This window comes from Schistocerca serialis, chromosome 3 (assembly GCF_023864345.2).
Source record: "Schistocerca serialis cubense isolate TAMUIC-IGC-003099 chromosome 3, iqSchSeri2.2, whole genome shotgun sequence".
In the NCBI taxonomy this organism is placed as follows: domain Eukaryota; kingdom Metazoa; phylum Arthropoda; class Insecta; order Orthoptera; family Acrididae; genus Schistocerca; species Schistocerca serialis.
Genome location: NC_064640.1, coordinates 369,760,772 through 369,780,609, shown reverse-complemented (window position 1 = coordinate 369,780,609; position 19,838 = coordinate 369,760,772).

Below are 19,838 nucleotides of genomic sequence, written 5' to 3'. Positions count from 1 at the left end.
TTTGGCTACGGTAAACCATCTTCAGACTGCTGCCTCTGGGTGTAGCGGTAGCGGAGCATCTGGCATGGGAAGCCTCAGGTGTCAGTTATTTCGTCCACGGGCTCTGCTGCCGAGGCAGCTCCAGTGGACTCTTTGCGGGGGATCCGCCCTCACCGCATTGGGAGTGGTGGGTGTAACGCGTACGCGTCACTTGGAACTGAGGATCAACGTGGAGCATGACTCCGTCCTTGCATTCACCCTGTGAGTGGACAGGTGGCCGCTCTTTCAGCAGGATCCTAGTAGGCGTACGCTTGGTGAGAGGTGGGCGGGGGGGGGGGGGGAGGGGGGCGAAAGGGATTTGTTAGTTATATGGAGCTCCAATGTTAGGTGCGTTAGAACCTCTGCGAAAATGGCGTTCAGGATCAGAAAGAAAGCCAATGTGCGCTCGGTATGCCTGCCGGGGGACCTCATTCGAGATGTGGAGGAAGCCTTGCCTGCGGCTATCGAGCGTGCAGAGTGTAGTCGTCTACAACCTGTGGCTCCCATAGGAAGGGGAGTGTTCACAGCAGTAGACAAAACTAATGTCTCTAATGAGGTCAATTTTGGGTACGACTGTAAAGTTATCTAGTCGTGTGTAATAAGTGTAGGTGAATCGAGTTAATTCTTGGGTGTTATTACCGGCAACCTGATTCCGCTATGACAGCTTTTGTCATTCAAGAAATTCTACGCTCAGTGGCGCAGAAATACCCAAATCATGCAGAATTAATTGGAGCTGATTTTTAACCTACCGAGTGCAGACTGGGACGTCTAAGGATTCGTTGTTGGGTGTACGGACGAACAATCTTGCGGAGTACTTTTGAACACGTTTTATGAGAGCTGTGTTGAGCAGCTAACACCCTTGTAGTTACAAATGGGCCTAACCTTATCGATGACATCAGTATAGAGACAGGAATTAGTGATCATGATGTCATCACTGCGTCGATGTTTACTAAAGTCAACAAATCAATCAAGAAGGCTAGGAGAGTACTTTTGCAAGAAAGATCAGTACGCATATCTTAGAATCCCACTTAGTCAATGCACGAACATCATTTAGTTTCAGTATGATGGAAGTAGAGGAATGACAGGTGCTCTGGAGAAGTACGTGTCGAGTAAGTGGATTAAGGATGGAAAAGACCCATCGTGGTTTGATAAAAAAAACTCGGAAAATGCTGAGAAAGAAAAGACAGTTGCATTCTCGGTTCAAAAGAGAGCGTGAAAATGGCAACAGGAAAAAGTTTGTGAGAGATACGTGAATCTGTCAAAAAATCGATGTGCGAAGCATACAACTGCCTCCATCATAGCTTAGCAAACGATCTAGCCGAAAACCCAAGAAAATTCCGGTCCTACGTAAAATCGCTAAGCGGGTTGAAAGCTTCCATCTAGTCATTCGTGGAGCAATCTGGTATGGCAATAGAAGATACCAAAAGGAAAGCTGAAGTCTTAAATTTCGCGTTTTAGAATTCGCTCACGCAGAAGGATCGTATCTACACATCGGCGTTTGACCATCGCACAGACTCTCATAGGGAGGACAGTAATAATTATCTCTGGTGTAGAGACGCAACTGAAAGAGCTGAAAACAAATCAGTAGCTAGGTCCGGGTGGAATCCCAATTCGATTTTACAAAGAGTACTCTATGGCAGTGGCCCCTTACTTAGCAGATTTATGGCAGATTTCTTGCTCAACACAAAGTCCCAAGTGAGTGGAAAAAGCGCAAGTGGCTCCTCTATATACGAAGGTTAAAAGAAGCGACCCGAAAAGGTACAGAAGTATATCCGTAACATAGGTTTGCTGCTAAATTCTTGAGCAAACTCTCAGTTCGAGTATACTGAATATATTACTTTCCTTCCGCCGGTTTTCTTCTCGAAGTTCAAGGCGTTATTGAGGAAAACTTACAAAAAATTACAATTCAAAGTACTGGCCATTTCTTTCTCCCATTTTTCGGTCAACACACGAAACTCGAGGCAGAAGAACTGGGCATATTTTGAAGAGATCCATGAACCTATCCAATTTCGAACTTATTCATGTGTGCTATTCTGCCCGGTAGAGTGCCACTGGTATTAGGATGATAGTCAGTCATTCCAATATCTCCAAATATGTTTTGACGCGTTTTGAGGCATGCTGCATGCTGCCAAATCACCTTTTCAGGTGTATCGCTGTATTGTGGCCGTTTGTCTTTCAGTGCTAGGCTCAAACGCAAAAATTGCTTTCGATAACGATCTCCTGTGATTGTTTCCGTTGGTTTCAGTAGCATCGGAAACCTTCTCTCTTCCACCGCCATGCCGGTCTTCGACGTAAAAATCACCCTTCTTGAAGCGTTAAACCATTCTCTGCACGTTCTTTCGCTAACAGTTGCCTCACCATAGGTCTTACCACCATCTAACGAGCCTTAGCCGCCGATTTCTTCATGTTAAAACAGAAAACAAAAACTTCCCTCAAATGACGGGAACTAGGTTCGTAAGTTAACTTATTCAATCGAGAATAACTTAAGAATCAATCATAAATCGACTAACATGTTGATGTTGTGTATACAAATGCCTGAGCTTGTTGTATGACGCTTACGACCTCCCAGCTGCACCACCATTTGCCGCTACTGCCATATATTGCAAAACTGTAACGCTAACAACAAATTTCTTTGAGACGGAATAGCTTATGTCCACAAATCAGAACAGTTTTAGAAAGCATCGCTCGTGAAAAACTCAGGTTGCCCTTTTCTCACATGGTATTCTGCGAACTATGGATGGGTGGAAAAAAACGTATGATACGGTGGCTGACTGCAAACAGTAAACGAAGGAACGAGCGTAAGAAATAGGTTCCGAGATACGTGAGTGGTTTGCAGACTTACGAAGTAATAGGACGCAGTACACCGTCCTCGATGGCGAGTGTTTCTCAGAGACGAGAGTATCGTCAGCATTGACCCAGGGGAATGTGTTATTCTCTATATACATAAATGATCTGGCGGACAAACTCAACTCCGCCCGAACAGGCCATGAAGGCCCAACGGGACCGACCGACCGGCAGCCGCGTCACCCTCAGCCCATTGGCGTCACTGGATGCGGATATGGAGGGGCATGTGGTCAGCACACCGCCCTCCCGGCCGTATGTCAGTTTCCGAGACCGGAGCCGCTACTTCTCAATCAAGTAGGTCCTCAGGTTGCCTCACAAGGGCTGAGTGCACCCCGCTTGCCAACAGCACTCGGCAGACCGGATGGTCACCCATCCAAGTGCTAGCCCAGCCCGATAGCGCTCTGGCAGTGATCTGGCGCACAGGGTGAGCAGAAATCTGCGGTTGTTTGCCGATGTTCCCGTAGTGTACAGTAAGGTGTCGCAGTTGAGTGTAGGAAGATACAAGATGACTTAGACAAAATTTCCAGTTGATGTGATGAATGGCAGCTAGCCCTAAATGTGGAAAAATGTAGGGTAATGCGGATGAGCAGGAAGAACAAACCTATAATGCTCGGATACAGTATTACTAGCTCCTTGCTTGACACAGTCGAGTCGTTTAAATGTCTGGGCATGACGTTGCAATGCGATATGAGGGGGAACGAGCCTGTGAGAACTGTGGAAGGGTTACTGGGAGAATTTTAGGAAAGAGTGAGTCATTTGTAAAGGAGACCACATATAGGACGCTGCTGCGACCTAGTCTTGAGTAATATTCGTGTATTTGGGATCCCAACCAGATCGGATTCAAGGAAGACATCGAAGCAGTTCAGAAGTGGGCTGATAGATTAGTTACCGGTAGGTTGAATCAATACGCAGATGGTACAGCGATACTTCGGGAACTCAAATGGGAATCTCTGGGGGGCAGGCGACACTCTTTTTCGAGGAACGCTATTGAGAAAACTTAGAGAACTGGAATTTGAAGCTGACTGTAGAACGATCCTACTGTCGCCAATATACTTTTGCGTAAAGACCAGGAACATAAGATAAAATAGGGCTCGTATGTAAGGATACAGTCGTTTCTCTCTCACTCTGTTTGTGAATGGAACTGGAAGGGAAATTGCTAACGCTGGTACAACGTACACTCCACAACGCAACGTACGATATGTTGCCGAGTCTGTATGAAGATAGTGGGTTCAGTGACTTAGAACGTGGACTAGATATTGAATGTCACCCGAATAACAAATTCAATAGGGATAATGCAACCGTTTCAAATCTGCTCAAGTCGTCTTTTGGCTATATGAGAGTGAAGTGAAAGCGCGAAGGAATACACTACAGCTAAATTAAGACCAGGCAGTCTTCATGAATTCTCGGACAGAGACCGTCGAGCATTCCGGAGGGCGGTTGTGAAAAGTCTTATCAGTGGAGGGATTGACTCGTGATTTCGAAAGCGCTACCAGCAGTCCAGCTAGCGCAAAAACTGGGCGCAGGGAGTTCAAAAGAATGGAATACAGGGCCCGGGCTGTTAAGAAGCCACAAATTTCTAGTCAGTGCTAAGCGACGCTTGAAGTGGTGTAATGAGTGGCGCCGCTGGACAGCGGATGACTGGAGACGAGTGATTAGGAGTGATGGATCACACTGTGGCCTGCGGCGGTCCGATGGTAGGGTTTGGGTTTGGCTAATGGCTGGAGAGCGCCCTGTTGTGAAGTGTAGCGCCAGCAGTGATGTACGGAAAAGGGAACGAAGTTCTGAGTTTAATACGCCGCCGACAGAACGGTCATTAGAGAGGGATCACAAACACTATTACGAAAGGATGGGGAAGAAAATAGGTCGTGTCGTTTACAAGGGAACCAGGAGCAATTTTGAAAAATCACGGGGAACCTAAATCTGGGTGGGCGGACGGGGATTTTAACCGTCGTCCTCCCGAATGCGAATCCCGTGTGCTAACGAATACGCCATCTCGCTTGGTAAGTGCAGGGGACGTGGTGTACCGGTATGTGGGTCTATTTCGTGTTTAGGGAGAGGTCCGCTTATGGTACTCAAAAAAAACGCTAAATGTGGAAAGAAAGGAACACATTTTACAGCATTATGTGCTGCGTACAGGAGCAATCCGAAGAGGATGATTGATTGTATCAGAATGACAATGCAAACTGTCATAAAGCAGCACCTGTGAGGTAATATTTTGTGGGCAAACATTACTGAAACTAGATGTACCGCCCCGATTCTCGACCTGAACCCAATCGAACAACTTTGGGACGAAATAGAACGTAGACTTTGCTCCAGAACCTAGCGTCCAACATCACTACCATCTCTGGTTTTGGCTCTTGAGGCAGAATGGGCTGCCATTCCTGCAGAGACATTCAGACACTTCATTGAGAGTGCCTCCAGCGGAGTTCAAGCCATCATGAAGGCGAAAAGTGGACACATTCCATATTAATGTCCACTAATACGTGACCGGGTACTTTTCATCAGATACACTTGGCTACACGTTCCGCCCACTCCATTTCATTTTCATTGTGGTCATAACCATGCATTCCACAAGAATATGTTCACTGCCTCATTTGTTTGTTTTTCTGACTATCCTAATAATTTCCAACAAGTATATCGCCATTGCTCGCTGACAACCCTCGAATTTATATGAGTTTCGCATTAATAGTTTGTCTCTCTGCTATCAGTCAAAGCTATAGTGCGAACTGATTCCAAACCTTACTTTCCAGACAGTTCAGAAGCATAGTTTCGAAACTCTCACTTGGTCTGTGAAATGCAGTCCAGGCAATTTTTACACTTCTATTTATCCTTAATGCGGTCCATCCAGTCACTGTCTTCACTTTCACTAAATGCAAAAGCTGTCACCTCATTCTTAATTAGAACTGTTTTCTTTTTGATATATTGGTTGCACATTGTTTTATACTTCGTTATCGAACTTTACCTGAACTAGAGGCAAACAATGTAATGATGTCGGTAAAACGAGGATGGTTCTGGAATTTTCCATAAACATGTATTCCATCTTCGTTTTACCACTTTAAGGATGTGAATGTTTCCTCTAGGACTGCTATTAATAGTTTTGACGATATTTAATCTTTAGATTCCAGGTCTGTCACTGTCCTGATGCAGTGTAATATAGCTGTCTATATTCTTCGGTAGGGTAACACAGACTGCATCAATGCCCTGCTTCTCAGGTACTGTCAGTACAGATTTTGTTGAAACTGAGGGAAAATTTTTTCTTGGAATTTATAGATATCGAACAGACTGGTAATTCATACGCATTGCTCCATTCTATAATATCATTCATGACTTGCAGGTGGTCCATTGTACTATGTCAGATTGCAAAGTCAGCGTATTCCTTTGCCTGGTCAAGATTCAATGTTTGTTCTACGCAATTTGGTGAAAATTTAATTACTATATTGTACATTACGGAGAGAAGGCTGACTGGTCCGTATCATTTTATGTAATGTCTATTTCTTTTCGTTTCTGTAAAATTGCCTTCTTTAATAAACATTCTTAAATTTTTCACGTTCCATTTGCCTGCTCCATTTACTGCATTTTTATATTTTCTCCTTTCATCAATTAAATTCAATATTTCTTCCGTTACCCATGGGTTTCTACTAGCCCTCGTCTTTTTACCTATTTGATCCTCTGCTACCTTCACTATTTCATCCCTCAAAGCTACCCATTCTTCTTCTATTGTACTTCTTTCCCCCATTCCTGTCAATTGTTCCGTTATGCTCTCCCTGAAACTCTGTACAATCTCTGGTTTAGTCAGTTTATCCAGGTCCCATCTCCTTAAATTCCCACCTTTTTGCAGTTTCTTCAGCTTTAATCTACAAGTCATAACCAATAGATTGTGTTCAGAGTCCACATCTGCCCCTGGAAATGTCTTACAATTTAAAACCTGGTTACTAAATCTCTGTCTTACCATTATATTATCTATCTGATACCTTTCAGTATCTCCAGGTTTCTTCAATGTATACAACCTTCTTTCGTGATTCTTTAACCAAGTGTTAGCTATAATTAAATTATGCTCTGCGCAAAATTCTACCAGGCGGCTTCCTCTTTCATTTCTTAGCCCCAATCCATATTCACCTACTATGTTTCCTTCTCTCCCTTTTCCTACACTCGAATTCCAGTCACCCTTGACTATTTAATTTTCGTCTCCCTTCACTACCTGAATGATTTCTTTTATCTCATCATACATTTCATCAATTTCTTCGTCATCTGCAGAGCTAGTTGGCATATAAACTTGTACTACTGTAGTAGGCGTGGGCTTCGTGTGTATCTTGGCCACAATAATGCTTTCACTATGCTGTTTGTAGTAGCTTACCCGTACTCCTCTTTTTTTTTATTCATTATTAAACCTACTCCTGCATTTCCCCTATTTGATTTTGTATTTATAACCCTGTGTTCACCTGACCAAAAGTCTTGTTCCTCCTGCCACTGAACTTCACTAATTCCCACTATATCTAACTTTAACCTATCCATTTCCCTTTTAAAATTTTTTAACCTACCTTCCCGATTAAGGGATCTGACATTCCACGCTCCTATCCGTAGAACGCCAGTTTTCTTTCTCCTGATAACGACGTCCTCCTGAGTAGTCCCCGCCCGGAGATACGAATGGGGGACTATTTTACCTCCGGAATATTTTACCCAAGAGGACGCCATCATCATTTATCCATACAGTAAAGCTGCATGCACTCGGGAAAAATTACGGCTGTAGTTTCCCCTTGCTTTCAGCCGTTCGCAGTACCAGCACAGCAAGGCCGTTTTGGTTAATGTTGCAAGGCCAGGTCAGTCAATTATCCAGACTGTTGCCCCTGCAACTACTGAAAAGGCTGCTGCCCCTCTTCAGGAATGACACGTTTGTCTGGCATCTCAACCTATACCCCTCCGTTGTGGTAGCACCTATGGTACGGCTATCTGTATCGTTGAGGCACGCAAGCCTCCCCACCAACGGCAAGGTCCATGGTTAATGGGGGTGAATCAAATTACCTGATTTTTAATTCAGTATTACCTTCGTCTTTCCATCGCACTTATAATAAGCTGCTATCTCATTTGATCTTATTTAACTACTTTCCTTTTCCACTAATTTATTTTTAGATCATAAAAATCTGCAGTTTATTGTCCTCGAATAAAAAACCTTGGAGGTATTTGGTTTTTTTTTCTCAATATTATTTCTTTTGGTGTGGAATATAGACGTTACAGGATGTTACACGAAACAGTAGAACCTGCTACCGTATCCGTAATAAACTATCCTGACAGAATTCTAAGGGTTTCACGAGAAATATGAAAAGTATTAATCTCACAGCTTTGGACCAGCACGACCGGTACGCATACTGATCAGATCAGTTTTACAGTAAATATCGTTACTGAGCAATTAGTCAATCGTTCTACCACTTGTGACTCATGCAGTCCAGAGGGTACGAAACTTAGCCTGACCACGTTGTATGCAAAGCGGATTGGTCAATAACCCGTCCGAATTTGATCCCCATAAAAAGATTCCTTAAGACTACTTCCTTATGGGTATCAATAATTGATTGACGTGAACGTCTGGGCTCAAAACAGGGATCTATCCAGGTTGGTTCCCTAAATAGTCATTACGATATAACTGACGGCTATTCGTCCAAGCTTTTCCGTCACCAAATTTGTGTTTACTGTTTTCTTCATTTTTAATAATAGCGAGAGGGACCGTAGTTATGACACAGGATTAACGGAATTGTGAAGTATAACCAATAACGTTAGTTCTTTCGTGGTTGTCTAAATCACTTATGGCGAATCCTAGGATGGTTTGTTCGATAACGCAAGGGATGATTCTTGCCGCTATTCTTCTCTAACAGAGTTAACGTTGTGTATCTAATGATATAAATACGCAGAAGCTGTTTCTATCTTTTCTTTCCTAAATAATTTCTCTCGTTCATCTGTAACACCATATTTTTACGCCTACCAGAGTCTGATTTTCTATATTTTTCGCTATTTCCACCTACATTGTAACGCAGTCGCTCAAAACTCTAATTGGAGGAACTCCTTTTATTGTTTTGTGTATACTAAAGTTGGTTTTGCTACTTCATACTAAGCAAAACTTGGCTGTAGAACAGTCAGAAACTGCGTATGTTCTACATTATTTGGGCCAAGGAACGATTTCGGTTGAAGAAACTTCAGACATTTAGGAAAATCATACTCTTGGATTTCGATTCTTTCGATTAACTTAAAACAATGGCTTTACGTGGTAGTAACAACTTCGTCATATGTCGGGATACACTGGCGAATAGCCACGCTTACATCTTAACCAACACTGAGTGCATGAATGACTATTAAGAGTGATTGACTGCGACTTCGTGGTTTAGGACTGTTGTTACTTCATGCAACCTGCCACATGTAACAAAACTATATGTCTACCGCTAATTTCACTTCCCTGCACAAAGACTTACAGGTGTTATTTCCCTGAAGGTCTTCCGCTGTTATGCGCTAACAGACGTTCTGTATAAATGACGTACCGCCTGAAAACATTGAAAGCTTCGATTTTCTGCTACATACATTTGGCAGAAGAGATGGATGGGAATGTGCAAGAGCTGGCAGTTTGCTTGAATTTTTTGCTTTGTTTTACAGTATCTCAGAATCAAAATGTATTTCCCGCAATTGTCCAAAATCTGCAGCACGTTGATAATGCTGATTTGTTCGTCTGCAGTATCTCAACACTCATTAGTCAAGTATACTAAACAGCAAATTAGACTATTTGTTTGGAGACACTGAAAGTTCATAGCTATAACGTCGAAATTACGCATTATGAGAACTGTGGCTGTAATACAATTATAGTGTTCATAATTTTAATCATTAACTAGCCACAAGTACGGTTTAAAGAATTTATTTAAATCAAACCATTACCGGTTTTGGATTTCTTGCTCATTGATTTTAAGATGGCCCTTACAGAGTTTTCCAACAGGAAAGCAAGAATGTCTGTAAGAACCATCTGAAGGCGTATTTGTAAGAAATACGAAACTGAAATTAGGTTACCTCACGATGTTGATGTTTGAGATTGGGAAGCTCAATGCGTTAGCCACAAACTGGAAGCCGAGCCGTCTAGGAATTATCTTCTGAATGGGACGAATCACTACATTGTTTGATATTGGTCCGCTCAAATTCTTGTTCGCATAAAACTGATTTAAGATTATGTATAGGCAAGAGAGAACATTTCTTTCCCTTTAAATGTGTGACTGTACTTACAGTGTATTTTTCAGAGAGCCTGCATCTGTGTTTGTGTTTTCGCCTTTTGTTTTTATGGTTTTAACAAAATTTAAACATTTACCATTATTTTCTACAAAAGGACTAAACTATAGATAACTGAATACACAAATAGAAAGAAAATAAACTGACAGAACAAGAACGCTATAGATTAGGCAAGGGGAAATTAAAATCATTAACACTTCCATCTCACTCGACTCTTCTGACATAATTAGATTGCTTTATTTCCTCTTCTTATCTCTTGATCTAAGGACAAGTGCTCATAGCCTATTAATCGATCCTCTGACAATTCATTTATCATTACTAATGACAAACTGTAATCCCTTGGTGCTTTAATCGCACCCTGCTGTCACTCTATTTTTAAAATAATAAGGCGTGAGGATGAAGATAGCAGCGAACTTCCGAAGCTGACCCTGAACACGATTGACGTGTTGGTATTAAACGATATCTCGAGCCGCATTACAACAGAAAGAAATTGAATTTTCCTGGTCCTACAGACGATCCCTCTAGAAAGCTACACGCTCTCCATTACTTATTGAATGACAAATATATTTCACTTGCAGATTAATCACAGTCTTTTTTAAGTTCTGAGCCGTGTTCCTTTCAAGACTGATTAACTAAAGATGCCTGTACTTAGGTGGAGACTTTATCTGTCCCAAGCAACTTCTAGTCCCATTTATTGACATTGAAACGTATATGATACTCTCTATTAGCAGATTCTCATGCTCATACAGACACAACCGGAAACAACCTCCAGAAAAGGCACGAAAGATTCTTCCGTACTTCATGTGCAGGCCATCTACAATGAAGCTTTACTTAAATAACTGCAAGCTCGCGCTAGACGACGCGCGAACGACGGAGCGCTTGGGAAATGAATATTAGGATTTAACGTCCCATCGGCAACGAGATAATTAGACGGAGAATGGTGGACTGCACCAACTGGCGAATAGAACCGCAGAGTCTTAGAAAAGTCTAAGTACCCATTGGATAATTTAGATGCTGGACACACTGCAACTACTCAAAATTAACTAGATCGCTCGTATTACTTAGAAGTTACCAGTCTTGATATATACTCCTGGAAATTGAAATAAGAACACCGTGAATTCATTGTCCCAGGAAGGGGAAACTTTATTGACACATTCCTGGGGTCAGATACATCACATGATCACACTGACAGAACCACAGGCACATAGACACAGGCAACAGAGCATGCACAATGTCGGCACTAGTACAGTGTATATCCACCTTTCGCAGCAATGCAGGCTGCTATTCTCCCATGGAGACGATCGTAGAGATGCTGGATGTAGTCCTGTGGAACGGCTTGCCATGCCATTTAGACCTGGCGCCTCAGTTGGACCAGCGTTCGTGCTGGACGTGCAGACCGCGTGAGACGACGCTTCATCCAGTCCCAAACATGCTCAATGGGGGACAGATCCGGAGATCTTGCTGGCCAGGGTAGTTGACTTACACCTTCTAGAGCACGTTGGGTGGCACGGGATACATGCGGACGTGCATTGTCCTGTTGGAACAGCAAGTTCCCTTGCCGGTCTAGGAATGGCAGAACGATGGGTTCGATGACGGTTTGGATGTACCGTGCACTATTCAGTGTCCCCTCGACGATCACCAGTGGTGTACGGCCAGTGTAGGAGATCGCTCCCCACACCATGATGCCGGGTGTTGGCCCTGTGTGCCTCGGTCGTATGCAGTCCTGATTGTGGCGCTCACCTGCACGGCGGCAAACACGCATACGACCATCATTGGCACCAAGGCAGAAGCGACTCTCATCGCTGAAGACGACACGTCTCCATTCGTCCCTCCATTCACGCCTGTCGCGACATCACTGGAGGCGGGCTGCACGATGTTGGGGCGTGAGCGGAAGACGGCCTAACGGTGTGCGGGACCGTAGCCCAGCTTCATGGAGACGGTTGCGAATGGTCCTCGCCGATACCCCAGGAGCAACAGTGTCCCTAATTTGCTGGGAAGTGGCGGTGCGGTCCCCTACGGCACTGCGTAGGATCCTACGGTCTTGGCGTGCATCCGTGCGTCGCTGCGGTCCGGTCCCAGGTCGACGGGCACGTGCCCCTTCCGCCGACCACTGGCGACAACATCGATGTACTGTGGAGACCTCACGCCCCACGTGTTGAGCAATTCGGCGGTACGTCCACCCGGCCTCCCGCATGCCCACTATACGCCCTCCCTCAAAGTCCGTCAACTGCACATACGGTTCACGTCCACGCTGTCGCGGCATGCTACCAGTGTTAAAGACTGCGATGGAGCTCCGTATGCCACGGCAAACTGGCTGACACTGACGGCGGCGGTGCACAAATGCTGCGCAGCTAGCGCCATTCGACGGCCAACACCGCGGTTCCTGGTGTGTCCGCTGTGCCGTGCGTGTGATCATTGCTTGTACAGCCCTCTCGCAGTGTCCGGAGCAAGTATGGTGGGTCTGACACACCGGTGTCAATGTGTTCTTTTTTCCATTTCCAGGAGTGTATTAGAGTACGATTATTTCTCTTCCCCTAACTGTATCCTCACTCTGCGACACGTTTCAACAACATCGCTCAACTTAGTGATAGTGGATTAAGAACTGAGTACACAATGCCGACGGGTTTCACAGGAAGGCTAAAACGATGGAGCTCCTGCGTAGCCTCATATGCCATGTAGAAATACTTTTACCAGTGGAAGGAACGAATGCAGAAAGATGCGTCAACTGAATTGGATCGAACGTTGTGGTACTATCACTGATTTAATATAGCTGATAAGTACATAAATTTTCAAGATAAATTTTATTGCTTTTGTTTCGGGAATCGTACATAACATTTTCCGCCGAAACGCGATAACAAGCCTGTTCTACATTGAGATAACAAAAGTGATGGGATAACTTGCAATATCGTGTCAGACCTCCTTTTATCCCACGTAGTGCAGCAGCTGAACTTGACACAGGCTCAACAAGTCGTTGAAGTCCCCTGCAGAAATATTGAACCATGCCGCCTCTACAGGCGTCCATAATTGCGAAAGTGCTGCCGGTGCAGGATTTTATGCTCAAACTGAGCTCTCGATTATGACCCACAAATGTTCGATGGGATACATGTCGGGGGATCTGGGTGGCCAAATCATTAGCTCGATTTGTTCAGTGTTCTTCAAACCAATCGTGAACAACTATAGCACAGTGGCCTGTCGCATTGTCATCCATAAAAATTCCATCGTTGTTTGGGAACATGAAGTCCATGAATGGTTACAAATCGCCTCCAGGTAGCCGAACATAACCGTTTCCAGTCCATGATCGGTTCACTTAGACCAGAGGACCCAGTCCATTCCATGCAAACACAGCCCACACAATTGTGGAGTCACCACCAGCTTGCACAGCATCTTTCTTGACAACTTGGCCCCTTGGATTCGTGGGATCTGCGCCACACTCAAACCCTACTATTATCTCTTACCAACTGAAATCGTACTCATCTGACCAGGTTACGGTTTCCCTGTCGTCCAACTGATATGGTTACGAGCCCAAGAGAGGCACTGCTGCCATAGCCCATTAACGCCAAATTTCACCGCATTGTACTACCGGATACGTTGGTCGTACAGCCCACATTAAATTATGCGGTTATTTCACTCAGTGTTGCCTGTCTGTTAGCACCGACAACTCTACGCAAACACCGCTGCTCTTGGTCGATAACTGAAGGCCGTCAGCCACTGCGCTGTCTGTGGTGAGAGGTAATCCCTGAAGTGTGATATTCTTGACACACTCTTGACACTGTGGATCTCGGAGTATTGAATTTCCTAACGATTTCTGAAATGATATTCACCTTGTGTTTAGCTCCAACTACCATTCGGCGTTCAAAAAGTGTTAATTCCTGTTGTGCAGCAACTACCATCGAGTTGGTCGAATTTCTTAAAACATATCGCAGCATACGGACACACGCTGATCAACTAGAACGTAACGACCCCTATTTACTAGCCGATATGTCCACCTTTGGCACGGATAACAGCGACGACGCGTCGTGGCACGGAAGCAGTGATGCCTTAGTACGTCGCTGGAGGGATCCGGTACCACATCTGCACTCACAAGTCACCTAATTTCCGTAAATTCCCGGAAGGGGGGCGACGAGCTCTGACGTTACGTTCAATCACATCCTACATGTGTTCGATTGGTTTCAGATCTGTCGTATTGGGGGGCCAGAACATCAACTGGAACTCGACACTGTGTTCCTCGAACCACTCAATCTTGGCCTTGTGACATGGCGCATTATCTTATTGAAAAATGCCACAACATGATCGTCATGAAGGGCTGTACGTGTTCTGCAACCACTGTAAGATACCCCTTGGCTCTCATGGTACCTTGTACGAGCTTCACTGGACCCATGGAGAGCTTCGTGAATGTTACCCAGAGTACAATGGAGCAGCCGACAGTTTGTCTCCGTGCCACAGTGCACGTGTCAAGGAACTGTTACCCTGGAAGACGACGGATTCGCGCCCTCCTATCGGCGTGATGAAGAAGGTATCGGAATTCGTCAAAAATATGCAACGCTCTGCCACTGCACCAAAGTTCAGTGCCTATGGTCAGGTGCTCATTTCAGTGGTAGTTGCCTATGTCGTGGTGTTAACATTGGCACATGGATGCGTCGTCGTCTGCGGAGGCCCATTGTTAATTGTTAGGAGTGCTCGGTGCACTGTGTGTTCAGACACGCTTGAACTCGGTTCAGCATTAAAGTCTGTCGTTAGTTCCGTCACAATTCTCCACCTGTCCTGTTTTACCAGTCTTCCCAGACTACGACGTCTGACCTCAGTAATGTGGAGCGGCCGCCCAACCCCACGACGTCTGGATGTGGTTTCATCTTGGTTTCGCCACGTGTTGTTGACACTCCTCGAACACCAGGAAAGTCGTGAAGTTTCCTAAATGCTTATGCCGAGCCTCCAGGTCATCAAAGTCTGCCCTCGGTCAAACTCGGATAGATCACACGCCTTCCCCATTCTACACACGGACAGCACGCTCACTGATACAACATGCACCATGAGTGTGTCTGACTAGCAGTCATTTGTCGCCAGGTGACGTTGCTATCAACTGGGCGGGTTTATATCTGTAATAGGTCGGTGATCATAATGTTCTGGTGGTCAGTTCAGTTCTAGGTCGAACAGAAACACACTAGTACACCATGAGAAATATATTCTTAAGTATGAGAGCAACAGCTTTTCTTCGGTTTAGTTGTAGTGTTACTCAGTCATACAGTCGATCGTTAGCTCGCCATGCACCGTGTAACAGGGCCTTTAATCACATCCGTCGTCGCAAATGTTGCTTTCACGGGGTAAATCAATAACTGTATCTATGTCGTAATCTGTAACAATTTCCGAGCGTACAAAAATTATCGGAACAGGTGTAAAAATTGCGCAATAAGGCCATCACTTTACTCTGAATGGTGATATTCTTCGAAAGCGATACACCGCTGATGAACGAACTCATCACCAGAGCACGTTTTAGGGAACCAAAAGAAACACATAAAAGTGAAAATGGAGGTAGGATAAATTCGCCAGTAGCCGGTCTGAGAGGGTATTTGCACCACACTCTGCTTTGGCACTGATACTCAAATATGTCGTTGGTTACCATTTTTGTTTCATCTGCTTTTCATGTTTGCTAGCTCCCCACTTCACACTCTTTTTAGTATCAACGCCAAAAATTTTTCTTGTGCTAAAATTTTTTGGCTGTAGATGGTGGAGGGAGGAGTATTTTGTAATTTGAAATGAAGCGTAACAGGCCGGCCTATGTGGCCGAGCGGTTCTAGGCGCTTCAGTCTGGAACCGCGCGACCGCTACGCTCGCAGATTCAAATCCTGCCTCGGGCATGCATGTGTATGATGGCCATAGGTTAGTTAGGTTTAAGTAGTTATAAGTTCTAGGGGACTGATGACTTCAGATATTAAGTTCCATAGTGCTCAGAGCCATTTGAACCATTTTTTGAAGCGTGACAGCTGCCTCGGAGCCTGAAAACTTGCGTACCAAAAAAATTCAGATGCGATACAAAATGTAGCCTCATCACGAAAAATACAGAGTAATCAGTGCACGTTAAACTGCAGTCTTAGCGTTTTCTGGGTATTGATGTGAACGTAGTAGCACTGCTTCAATAATTGCAAACAAAAACTCGCTTCAGAATTTGAATTTTGTTTAAGTGTTATGCTAATAGTTTTGGAATTTTTCATTAAGTTAACTGATAACGCAAATATTCCTTTGCTGTATTCAAAACTAATTATTTATTGAGCTCGATTTGAGGGGAACAACAAAAATATTTAAACAGAATCTGGATAGGAGGTGAGTGAAACAGAACAGAGAGACTTTCCAGCAAAGTTACAACTGTGTGACCGGCTGATGGTTGAAACACTATCTTTGTCTTTTAACGCTCTGTCACGTAAGGTAGACGTGCACGTCTTGCAGACGGTCTCAAAACTTCAACAAACCTGTACTCTTCAAATCAGTATAAGGTTTTTGACAGGTTGAGGTTACCTCCCATCTATTCGGGCATAGGAGTGATAAAACTGACCATCTATACTCACGAGCGTTCGAATTAAACGTAGCTTAGGTATTGGAAAGAGATCACTCTTGTCTCCATGGCAAATATAACACCTACAGATAATTAAAGTGCTGCTACTCATGAAGGTCCAGTTTTGGATGTAATTATCGTAAGGCAGCGAACTTTGGTAGATGTGCTAATGCGATAAGTGGAACAGATTTACACAAAAATAAAATTAGTTCCACCTGTGGCCACCAGGTGCAAATCTGGAGCTGTCCATTGTTTGTATGACGGTATGATATCCACGCTGTCATTTGACAAGCCATAACGTGAGCGAACAGTATGACTATCGAGAAGAGAGACCGTGCGCTGTTAATGGAACCGTTTTCTGTGAACGGCAGCAATTACAGTGTCGCATTGAGAGATTATCGCCGCGCGGAGTGGCCGCGCGGTTAGAGGCGCCATTTCACACATTGTGCGGCACCTCTCGCAGGAGGTTCGAGTCCTCCCTCGGGCATGGGTGTGTACGTTGTTCTTGGCGTAAGTTAGTTTAAGTAGTGTGTAAGTCTTGGGACCGATGACCTCAGCAGTTTGGTCCCTTACGAATTCACACACATTTGAACATCGCCGACTGAAAGGTTTGAGGAGAGGCCCAGTGTCATTAAATGGTTTAAATAAGATGATTATGAAATTCGAAAATACGGGTGAGACTGGTGTGGCACCTAAAAGAGAGAGGCATCTTATGCCGGCGGAAGTTTTTGATGAGGTTGCTATTGCTGTATCTGATCATGTAGCACGTGCCACCGGTAGTGTTAGTGCAATGTCACGAGAATTGTCCATCCCGTGCTCAACAGTATTGAAAGTTTTGCGGCCTGTTTTACACTGGTTTCCGTACAAGATCCAAACGGTTGAGCCTCATGATCCGCAGCAACGTTCTAAATTTGCTCGTCGATTTATGGCAATGATAGAAGTAGATGACTTGAAACTTCCTGGCAGATTAAAACTGTGTGCCGGACCGAAACTCGTTTTCGAGACCTTTGCCTTTCACGGGAAAGCGCGTTCTGAGTCGTGCTTGGGTGGCTCAGTTGGTTGAGCACTTGCGCGCGAAAGGCAAAGGTCTCGAAAACGAGTTTCGGTCCGGCACACAGTTTTAATCTGCCAGGAAGTTTCATATCAGAGCATACTCCGCTGCAGAGTGAAAATCAAATTCTAGTTGATGACTTGCGGCCGAACAATATTCTATGGAGTGACGAGTCACATTTTACACTACAGGGTGCAGTGACTACATACACCTACCTAATTTGGGGTACTCTTAAACCGCGTGTTGTGCACGAAGAGCAACAGTACTCACCGTACGTGATTGTTTAGTGTGGTTTCACGAGTACCTTTATTTTCGTTTCGTTCCTCTTTGAAGAGAATACACCCAGCTTGGAGCGTGGGCATGTCCGTGGTAAACGCGTTCTTTTAGAATTCCCCAGAACCATAAGTCACGTGGATTCATATCAAGAGATCTTGTTGGCCACGCATCCGGAAAACGTCTGGAGATAACGTGTTCTTGGAAGGCTGTATTAAGTAGATCCTTTACTGGGCGAGCGGCATGAAGTGTTGCCGCAGCTTGCATGGTTCAAATGTCTCTGTGCACTATGGGACTTAACATCTGAGGTCATTAGTCCCATAGAACTTAGAACTACTTGAACCTAACTACCTAAGGACAGCTTGGAGAGGAGCTCATAATTCAGAGTATAGGCTGCGCTAACAGCACATGGATTAGTAGCTGTGTCCAAACGCTTGAAGCGACGTTTTCAACAGTCGATGTATTACTAACGGTTTTAACTAGTGTTTCACGCTCCAGTGGAGAGACGGGTGACAGTAGTAGGACTAAAGCTGGACACACTTCTTCATGAGGAACCGGAGTGCTCTGTCTCAGCGAAGCACACGAGGACGCAGAATCGAGCGCTGGAAGTCGGTCAGCATACTGTGTAGCAAACTGCCTAGCATGGTATCCTCCAGAAATTCCCCAAGGAGGACAAGAAGGGCAACGTTCCGTATTCAGCCACATCAGCGGCATTGCTGTTCTTGTTAAAGAAATAGTGAAGATCAGTTCAAACTATTAAACTAATTTCAAAGCTAGCATTAAAGAAAAGGTTCTCACAATATAATACGTGAAACAGTTCTACATCTACATTTACATCTACATCTACATCTACATCTACATTGATACTCCGCAAGCCACCCAACGGTGTGTGGCGGAGGGCACCTTACGTGCCACTGTCATTACCTCCCTTTCCTATTCCAGTCGCGTATGGTTCGCGGGAAGAACGACTGTCTGAAAGCCTCCGTGCGCGCTCTAATCTCTCTAATTTTACATTCGTGATCTCCTCGGGAAGTATAAGTAGGGGGAAGCAATATATTCGATACCTCATCCAGAAACGCATCCTCTCGAAACCTGGCGAGCAAGCTACACCGCGATGCAGAGCGCCTCTCTTGCAGAGTCTGCCACTTGAGTTTATTAAACATCTCCGTAACGCTATCACGGTTACCAAATAACCCTGTGACGAAACGCGCCGCTCTTCTTTGGATATTCTCTATCTCCTCCGTCAACCCGACCTGGTACGGATCCCACACTGATGAGCAATACTCAAGTATAGGTCGAACGAGTGTTTTGTAAGCCACCTCCTTTGTTGATGGACTACATTTTCTAAGCACTCTCCCAATGAATCTCAACCTGGTACCCGCCTTACCAACAATTAGTTTTATATGATCATTCCACTTCAAATCGTTCCGTACGCATACTCCCAGATATTTTACTGAAGTAACTGCTACCAGTGTTTGTTCCGCTATCATATAATCATACAATAAAGGATCCTTCTTTCTATGTATTCGCAATACATTACATTTGTCTATGTTAAGGATCAGTTGCCACTCCCTGCACCAAGTGCCTATCCGCTGCAGATCTTCCTGTATTTCGCTACAATTTTCTAATGCAGCAACTTCTCTGTATACTACAGCATCATCCGCGAAAAGCCGCATGGAACTTCCGACACTATCTACACCACTAAACACATTTTGAAATTGAGATATACTTTATTTTATGAATAATCTATATTTTCATTGGCCTTCTCAAATAGCATAGATTGTGTGTAACAGAGATGACGTATATCCGTTTTACGGTAAGTGTTAAGCTGGTTTGGAAATTAACCTCAGGGAGACG